General features: G+C 42.9%; 1 long non-coding RNA gene across 1 annotated transcript in view; it reads left to right on the forward strand.

The window, feature by feature from the left end:
- Positions 1–5840, forward strand: part of LOC140611907 (uncharacterized) — a 62673-nt gene extending 56833 nt beyond the window's left edge. The window contains exons 2-3 of the long non-coding RNA XR_012013225.1: positions 2850–2891; positions 3242–5840. This is a non-coding gene — a long non-coding RNA (uncharacterized lncRNA). The remainder of the gene's footprint in view (positions 1–2849; positions 2892–3241) is intronic.
- The last annotated feature ends 3399 nt before the right edge of the window (positions 5841–9239 follow it).

Genomic DNA, 9239 nt, shown 5'->3' on the forward strand with positions numbered 1-9239 from the left:
GGCCCTTATTTCTATGGTCAGTTGTGCTCAGAATATCTGTCATTTGCAGAAAGTGCCATGTTGAAGACTCCTACTATAAGTGTATTTTCTAAGTATATCTTTTTGGTTATTAATTGATATACTTGGCAGCTCCCACATTAGGGGCATAAATATTCATGATTGTTAGGTTTTCTTGTTGGGTAGACCCTTTAAGTATGATAGAGTGTCCCTCTTCATCTCTTACTATAGACTTTGGGATAAACTTTATCTGATATGAGGATTGCTACCCCAGCTTTCTTTTGAGGACCATTTGAATGGTAAATGCTTCTCCACCCTTTCGTTTTCAGGCTGGAGGTGTCCTTAGGTCTCAAATGAGTCTCCTGTAGACAGAAAATAGATGGGTCTTGCTTTCTATCCAGTCCAAAACCCTGCAACTTTTGATGAGATCATTTATCCCATTCATGTTCAGATTAACTATTGAAAGATATGAATTTAGTGTCATTGTAATACCTATTCAGTCCCTGTCTTTGTGGATTATTTCTTTGGGCTTCCTCTTTCTTTTACAGGGTCCCCCTTAATATTCTTGCAGAGCTCATTTGGTGGTCACATATTCTTTCAGTTTCTGCCTATCTTGGAATCTCTTTATCTCTCCTTCTATTCTGAATGAGAGCCTTGCATGATAAATATTCTTGGCTGCATATTCTTCTCATTTAGTGCCCTGAATATATCCTGCCAGCCCTTTCTGGCCTGCCAGGTCTCTGTGGAGAGGTCTGCTGTTAATCTGATATTTCTCCCCATAGAAGTTAAGAATCTCTTTTCTTGTGATGCTTTAAGGATTTTCTCTTTATCTTTGGAATTTGGATGCTTCACTATTAACTCTTGAGGTGTTGAACAGTTTTTATTTATGTTGGGGGGCGGGGGTAACCTCTCTATCTCCTGGATCTGAATGCCTGTTTCCCTCCTCCAAATTAGAGAAGTTCTCAGCTATGATTTGTTCAAATATACTTTCTGGCCATCTCTTTCTGATGTCTTCTGGAACCCCACTTATCCATAGATTCTTCCTTCTGAGGCTATCATTTATTTCCCTTAGCCTTTCTTCATGGTCTCTTAACTGTTTTTTTTTCTCAGCTTCCTTCCTTACCATCAACTTGTCTTCTCTGTCACTCACTCTTTCTTCCACCTCATTAACCCTGGCCATTAGGACATCCAGTTTGGATTGCACTACATTTAATTTTGGCCTGATTAGATCTAAACCCTGCAGTAACAAAGTCTCTAGAGTCCTTTAAGTTTTTTTCCAGAGCCACCAGTAGCTTTATAATTGTGCTTCTGAATTGGCTTTCTGACATCAAATTGTAAACCATATTCCGTAACTCTGTGGTAGACAGTACTGTTTCTGATTCTTTGTTTTGTGGGGAGTTCTTTCTAGTCATTTTGCTCAGTCCAGAGTGGCTGTATGAGTGGGCTAAGTCAAGAATATCACACATGCCCTAAGTAAATTTCACCCTAGATTATTCTGATGAGGTCAGAGACCAGAAAATGAAAATGAAGACAAGAACAAAATAAAAGGACCACTAAAGTGAAAAACATATTTTAAAAGAAAGTAGTAAAAAATAAAAGGCCAAAAATCCCAAAGAAGAAAAAAAAAAAGTAAAGAGGAAAAAAAAGAGAAAAAAGGGAAAAAGGGGGGGCAGGGGACTGGGAGATGGTGGTTAAGAAGTTGTAGTGGAGGGAGAATGTAGTCTAACTGAGCAGTCCTAGAGGGTGATCCTCTTGGTTGTGAGTGTATTAAATTCTGTATGTTAGAAGATGCTCAATCTGAAACTTATGTAAACCAGCAATACTTGTAGAAAGCCCCAACATTGACCACCAAAACATAAACAAGATAAAAGAGGGGGGCAGAATGGGAAGGAAGAGAGAATATAATCTCACAGAATGAACCAGCACAGTGTTCCACTTCGTTCTGGGTGTTCATGGTTTAGAAGGTATTAACTTCTGCCATTATAGAACAAAATGAGGCAGAGAAAACAAAAACACAAAACAAAAACCCATTATCCCATATATCTCCTAAAATTAAATTGAGTATGTTGAAGGGAATTCAGAAGTGAAAAATATATCTAGGACCTGTAATTGTAGATTTATGGAAGTCAAAAAGGAAGAAACTTAAAAATGAAGAGGTGCTAAAATATTGTAGTTAAGGCAGGAAAAGAGAAAAAATATTGGAAATTTTTAGTCTGATATAAAAAAAGAGTTGTAACGGAAAAAGGAAAAAAAAATTAAAAGGGGGGGAAACCCTCTAGTTGTACATACTTTATTCCCTCGGTCCTGGAGTCTCCCAGCCTGCTGGGTCCGGAGCTCGCCCTTCCCCGGTCCTTCCAGCGGGTCTCCCGGGGGCGGGGCCTGCGGTGCTGCGTCTCAGGTGCGCGCCCCTGGGGGATGCCCCGCCCCCGCCAGGTGCCCCCCAGGCCCGTGTCCTCCTGGGATCGCTCCCGGGAGCCCCCGAAGGCAGCAGGGCGCAGCCCCCTCCCCGGGGCCCCGCCCGACCCCCGGCTTCCCCCGAGGCCCCGGGTGCGCTCCAGCCCTGCCCCGAGATGGGCCGCGGTGGGGGTGCGCTCTCCCCCGGCGCCCTCCTCTGCTCGTGACCCCGGGACCTGGGGGTCCCCCGCCCTCCTGCCGGCCTCCCCGACCCCCTGCCGACGCCCTGGAGGCCTTTCCCTCCGGGGAGAGGAGGGCGCTTCCCGGGGGCTGGGTCTGCCTGTCCCGGAGGCTTTGCTCCCCTACTTGATTCTTTATTTTTTTCCATCTTCCTACCTTATTGGAAGTGAAAACCCTTCTCTCTGTAGTGTTCCAGCTGTTCTCTCTTTAAATCTCAGGTCGAATTCGTAGGTGCTCAGGATGTTTTGGAAGTTACCCAGGTAAGTTGTGGGGCCCCTACTCCTCCTCCACCATCCTGGCCCACCCTCCAACCTATTGTTTTTAAGTAAGTCAAATAAAGGCACCTGTGGTTTAGGGGCAAAACCAGGCAATCTGAGCAATGTGAAAAGTGCTGTGATTGAGATGTGTTCTAGAAACCAAAAAGGAAGAGACCTACCCTGATGGGAAGGTCAGGAAATACTTCTCAGAGAAGGCGTGGGGGAGAGTCCTGTAACTGCATCTTGCAGGATAAACAGAAGTCCTCCAGAGACCAAGGAGGAAGCAGAAACTCCATAATATCCAGGCCTGAGTTTCCCTTCTCAATTTGTCTTGTGTCTTCACCCTCCCCTAGGTCCTTCCAGACCCAGGAAAGAGGCAAACCCCAAGGCATACCACTCGGGCTAGGCTGAAAAAGGAGAGCTCAGGAGTTTCACTTTCAAAACCTCATCCCTGACTGGTCAGTCCTCAGATGATTGGTCAGCGGCCTCCTAAATGCCCTCAGTATCATAGTGACCAGCCTGAGCAGGCCAATTTCAACCAGAACTGGGCTGCACCAGTGAGCCCCGTGGAGCCTACAGAGCAGCTGTGTTCCCGAAGTCTGAAGGGCCCCACTCTGCAGGGATGAGGAGCAGAGCTGCGTCGAAGCAATGGAGGAAGGGCAGCCCTCACTGAATTCCAGCCTTCCTTGGCTCCCCTGGAAGAGCTTCCTTCCAAAGAACCGAAGCCCAACCTGAAAGAACCAGGTCTGTTGTGTACAGGATGATAAGGACCAGAAACCTCTACTTTCATCCTAATCCTCCTACCTGTGTGTCTGCATGAAGAGAATTGTCCAGGCCAAACAACAACAGGCAGACCTCACTTCCTGATCTGAAGCCTCACAGGTAAGAAGACTCCAGCTTTTCTCCTTTGTAGCAGAATTTTTGTAACAAGGACTGTGGTCAGACTCCATTCCATTCCGTATTGGGGCTCCCATCTTCTACCTACCATGTCTCCCATTTATGTCAACTGGCTTCTTTTGTAACAGTCCCTACGTCAATTAACTAATGTCCCAAAGCAGCAGAGATAGGGGGACAGATGATCAGTAAGTAAACACAAAAATAGAAAAGTCTATCATTAAAGGCTTGGCTTCTTCTCAGAGAAACTGGTTTCTAGAGCTCAGAGGCTGGCATCCATGAGAGAGAATACCAGATTCACAAGTTCACCCAGAATTTAGTAATTGTCTAGTTACAAGTTAGTACCTGCTAACTATTCCTAAGGAATGTTTGCCCTTGGGTGCTGCATATTTATAGGATTCCCAAGCCCCCGCAAGTGGAGGGAGTCCTTTTCTAGCCAACCTTATTTATTGAGTTACCCAAATTCGTGCAGCATGAATTCACTAACTATAACATTAGTAGCTTGGTTCTGGGTGGCCTTGGGATATATATGTATATATAATATATATATAATCTCTGAGGCAGAGTCCTGGAGAAAGAAGCACATGAAGTACCTCTCTCCCCTACCCTGTTCTGGAAATTGAAGAACAGCTCCATGCACAGCTGGTACCCATTCACTTCTATTCCCATTGGAATTTGTCTCCTCAGTATGTCTTGCCAACTATAAGCCCTAGTCTATGGTTCTCAGCTGCATCAGCATCAACTGGATGGGACTTGATAGGAATGCAGATTCATGGGCTCCACCCTAGACCTATTGAATAAGAAACAAGGTAGTGCCCAGAAATCTGTATTTTAACAAGCCCACCGTTGATTCTGAGATGCATGCTCAAGTTTGAGAAATACTGATCTCGTGGTGAGACTGGTTTTCTATTTGCAGTAGTGATATAAAATTTCCATTGTAAAGACCTTTATTTAAGTTAAAAAAGAGTCTAAGGAAAAATGCTAAATAAAAATACAGGTGGCATGCAGACATAGCTTAGGTATGGCTATGTCTTGGCTGTCAAGGACCAAATCATGGGATGTCTGGCTTTGTGCACCGTCTATTTTTGTCACAACCACTTCACTCTGCTGTTGTACTATGAAAACGGCCATAAACATAATGTAAGATGAATGAGCTTGACTGTGTTTTTAAATGAAACTTTATTTACAGAAATAAGCAGGAGGCCAGATCTGGTCCCAGGGAGGGAATCTGCCAACCTCTGAGAGGTTTATATAGTTTCATCAATCAGAATTTCTATTTCAGCTTATCTTGGATCCTGTTTTGTTTTTTGTTTTTTGTTTTTTTTGGCACTGTTATTCTTTGCGTATGTTCTGTAGAAATTCTATGTACCCACAATAAAAAAAGAGAAAGTATAACTATGAAGAAAAGTGCAAAGCATAGCCTTTCCAAAGGCTATAATAGCCCCATTTTACCCGAAGGAAACATGTAATAGCCCCATTTTACCCGAAGGAAACATGTAATAGCCACATTTTACCTGAAGGAAACTGAGGCACAGGGCATGATTGGGGCCTCCTATGCCGCACAGTCAACCCTGTGTTCCTTGAGCACGAAAGGCTCCATTTCTATAAAACATGACAGAAACAGTACCTACCAGAATTGTTCGATGGTAACCCAAGACCTGCAGTTGAATTCAACCACACTGCTCCTCCCAGTTGAACTTCCCCTAGGAAAACAATTTCACTTTCTGTGATCTAGATATCCAAATTATGCTACCTCTCTTATGGGGGGGGGGGCACACAACCAAGAAACAATAAAAATGGGCAAAGTAGTTAATTACTGGCTTATGTATTTCCCTGGATTTTATCAATCAATGATCCATCTGGAGATCCTATTCTGTTTAAGGGAACAGCTGGTACGCCTTCCTCACCATTAGTAAAGTATGAACATTTTCAACAGGATAGGGACAGGTTTGATCTAGCCAGGATGGCATCTAGGTTCCATCTGAAGGCTTTTGGGGGAGGGGGTTGGGGGTGAGGCTTCAGGCCAAAAACATAATTATTAAGAAAACTAGAAACGAACGTGCCTCGGTTCCTATACTAAATACAGGAGTGGAATGCTGGGTATGAACTCCTGATGCCGGGAAAAATGTGAAAAGATGTGTAGCATTTTCTCATTGCTTTTTGAATTAGCATAAGCTAGGTTATCTCAGCAACAGCTTCCAAACTTCGGTAGCTTAATGCAGCAAAGGATTCTGGGTGAGGCAGGTGCTTCTTGAAAGCAGCTTTCCTTGTGTTACGGCTCAGGGGTCAGGTGGTTTTAATCTTGCACGCAGCTCTGCCCCTAAATCCAGAGCCTCCTGCAGGATCGCATGCCCAGGCAAAGAGAGGTGAGTGGGCGACTACCGCCTCTGCTCACAAGTCACCCAGAACTAGGCACGTGGCCCTGTCCAGGGCAGGGGGGCCTGTCTTCCCCGGCTGGGAGGGGAGGAGAACTGGGTGAGATACCATCACTGCTGGGACTCCACAGCACCGAAGGGAGGTCTGCTTACACGAACGCCAATCACACTTAGAGGAGGGTTAAATAAGGAGTGTTGTTGTTGTTTGTTGTTTTAATTGAAGTACAGCACACAATGCAGCATATTGGACAATTGTGTACATTACTCAGTGCTCACAAGGAGAAGTGTCGCCACCATCTGTTACCCTATAATGTCATTAAAATATTATTGACTGCAGTCCCTATGCTGTACTTTTCATTTCCGTGGCTTACTTGTTTTATAATTAGAAATTTGTATCTTTTAATCCCCTTTAGCCATTTCGTCCATCTCCCCGCCAGTTTGTTCTCTGTATTATGAGTCTGGGGTTTCTTTTTAAGTTTTGATTTTAATTCCATCTATCTTAGAGCGCAATATCAGTTTCAGGTGCACAGTATAGTCAACACTTCCATACCACACCCGGTGCTCCCCACAAGTGCACTCCTTAATCCCCATCATCTGTTTCACCACCCCCCCCCCCGCCCCATGCTCCTCTGATAATCATCAGATTGTTCTCAATTAAGAATCTGTTTCTTGTTTTGTCACTGTTTTTCTCCCCTCCTTTCTTGCTTTCTTAAATTCCACATATCCGTGAAATCCTATGGTATTTGTCTTTCTCTGACTTATTTCGCTCAGCCTTATACTCTATACCTCCATCTGTGTCCTTGCAAATGGCACAATTTCACTTTTATGACTAATATTACGTACAGTTTCTTTATCTGTTCAGTCGATGGACACTTGGATCTTGGTTTTTGTAAATAATGCTGCTATAAACCTTGAGGTGCATATATCCCTTTGAATTAGTTTTCTCTTATTCTTTAGGTAAATACCCAGAATTGGAGTTGCTGGATCAGTGGTGGCTCTAGTTTTAACTTTTTGAGGAAAACTCCATACTGTTTTCCAGAGTGGCTGCGCTGTTTGCACTCCCACCAACAGTACAAGAGGGTTCCCCTTTCTCCACATCTTCGCTAACGCCTATTATTTTTCACATTGTCGATTTTAGCAATTCTGACAGGTGTGAAGTGATATAGCTCATTGTGGTTTTCATTTGCATTTCCCTGATGATAACTGATGTTGAGCATCTTTTCATGTGTCTGTTGGCCATCTGGATGTCTTCTTTGGAGAAACGTCTGTTCATGTCTTCTGCTCATTTTTTAATTGAGTCATTTGTTTTTAGGTGTTGAGTTCTATACCTTCTTTATATATTTTGGATAGTAACACTATATCAGATGTGTCATTTTCAAATATCCTCTCCCCTTCCATAAACTGCCTTTAAAGTCTTGTTTATTGTTTCCTTCACTGTGCAGAAGTTATGTTTTTGTTTTGTTTTTTTTCCTGAGGAAGTCCTAATGGTTAATTTTTGTTTTGTTTCCTTTGCCTCAAGAGACCTATCTGGAAAGAAGTAGCTATGGCTGATGTCAAAGAAGTTACTGCCTATATTGTCTTCTAGGATTTTTATGGTTTTACATCTCACATTTAAGTCTTTAATATTTTTACTTTACTTTTGTTTATGGTGTAAGAAAGTGGTCCAGGTCCATTGTTCTGCGTGTCAGTGCCCAGTTTTCCTACCATTTGTTGAAGAGACATTCTTTTTCCCATTGGATATTCTTTTCTAGATTATTTGACCATATATAGTTATGGGTTCATGTATGGGTTTTCTAGTCTATTGATCTGAGTGTCTATTTTTGTGACAGTACCATACTATTCTGATCACTACAGTTTTGTAATATAACTTGAAGTCCAGAATTGTGATGACTCCAGCTTTGCTTTGCTTTTTCAAGACTGCTTTGGCTCTTCAGGGTCTTTTGCGGTTCCATACAAATGGTGGGATTGTTCTAGCTCTGTGAAAAATGCTGTTGGTAGCTTGGTAGGGATTGCATTAAAGTGTAGATTGTGGGATGTCTGGGTGGCTCAGTGGTTGAGCATCTGCCTTAGGCTCACGGCATGATCCCAGGTCCAGGGATCGAGTCCCGTATTGGGCTCCCTGGGAGGAGCCTGCTTCTCCCTCCATCTCTGCCTCTCTCTGTGTGTCTCTCATGAATAAATAAATTCTTTAAAAAAATAAAGTGTAGATTACTGTTTTGGGTAATAAAGACATTATAATATTCTTCTAGTCCATGAGCATGAAATGTCTTGTCTTTTCTTTGTGTCATCTTGAAAGTCTTCATCAGTATTTTACAGTTTTCAGAGTACAGGTCTTTCACCTCTTTGGTTAGGTTTATTCCTAAGTGTCTTATTGTTTTTGGTGCAATTACAAATGGGATTGATTCCTTAAATTCTCTTTCTGCTGCTTCCTTATCGGTGTATGGAAATGAAGCAGATTTCTGTACATTTGATTTTGTATCCTGTGACTCTACTGAATTTATCAGTTCTAGCAATTTTATTGGTGGAGTCGTTCAGGTTTCCTATGTATAGTGTCCTGTCATCTGCAAAGACTGAAAGTTTTACTTCTTCCTTACTGATATGGATGCCTTTTATCTCTTTTTGTTTTCTGCTTGCCATGGCTAGGACTTCTGGTACTGTGTTATATAAAAGAGGTGAGAGTGGATATCCTTGTCTTGTTCTTGAGCTTGGGAAAAGGTTCTCAGTTTTTCCCCCATTAAGGATGATGTTAGGGCACCTGGGTGGCTCAATTGGTTAAGCATCTGCTTTGGGCTCAGGTCATGATCCCAGGGTTTTGCAGTGGAGCCTCACATTGGGCTTTCTGCTCAACAGGGAGTCTGCTTCTCCCCTTTACACACCCCTAACCCCTGCTCATGTGCATGCACTCACCATGCTCTCGCTCTCTAATAAAAGAGTCTTTAAAAAATTATGATAGCTGTGGGCTTTTCATAGATGGCCTTTATTTTTTTAGATGGCCTTTATCATGTTGAGGTATGCTCCCTCTGAGCCTATTTTGTCGAAGGCTTTTTTTTATCATGAATGTCAAATGCTTTTTCTGCATCTA

The sequence above is a fragment of the Canis lupus genome, chromosome 20 (genome assembly GCF_048164855.1).
Source record: "Canis lupus baileyi chromosome 20, mCanLup2.hap1, whole genome shotgun sequence".
NCBI classification, from domain to species: domain Eukaryota; kingdom Metazoa; phylum Chordata; class Mammalia; order Carnivora; family Canidae; genus Canis; species Canis lupus.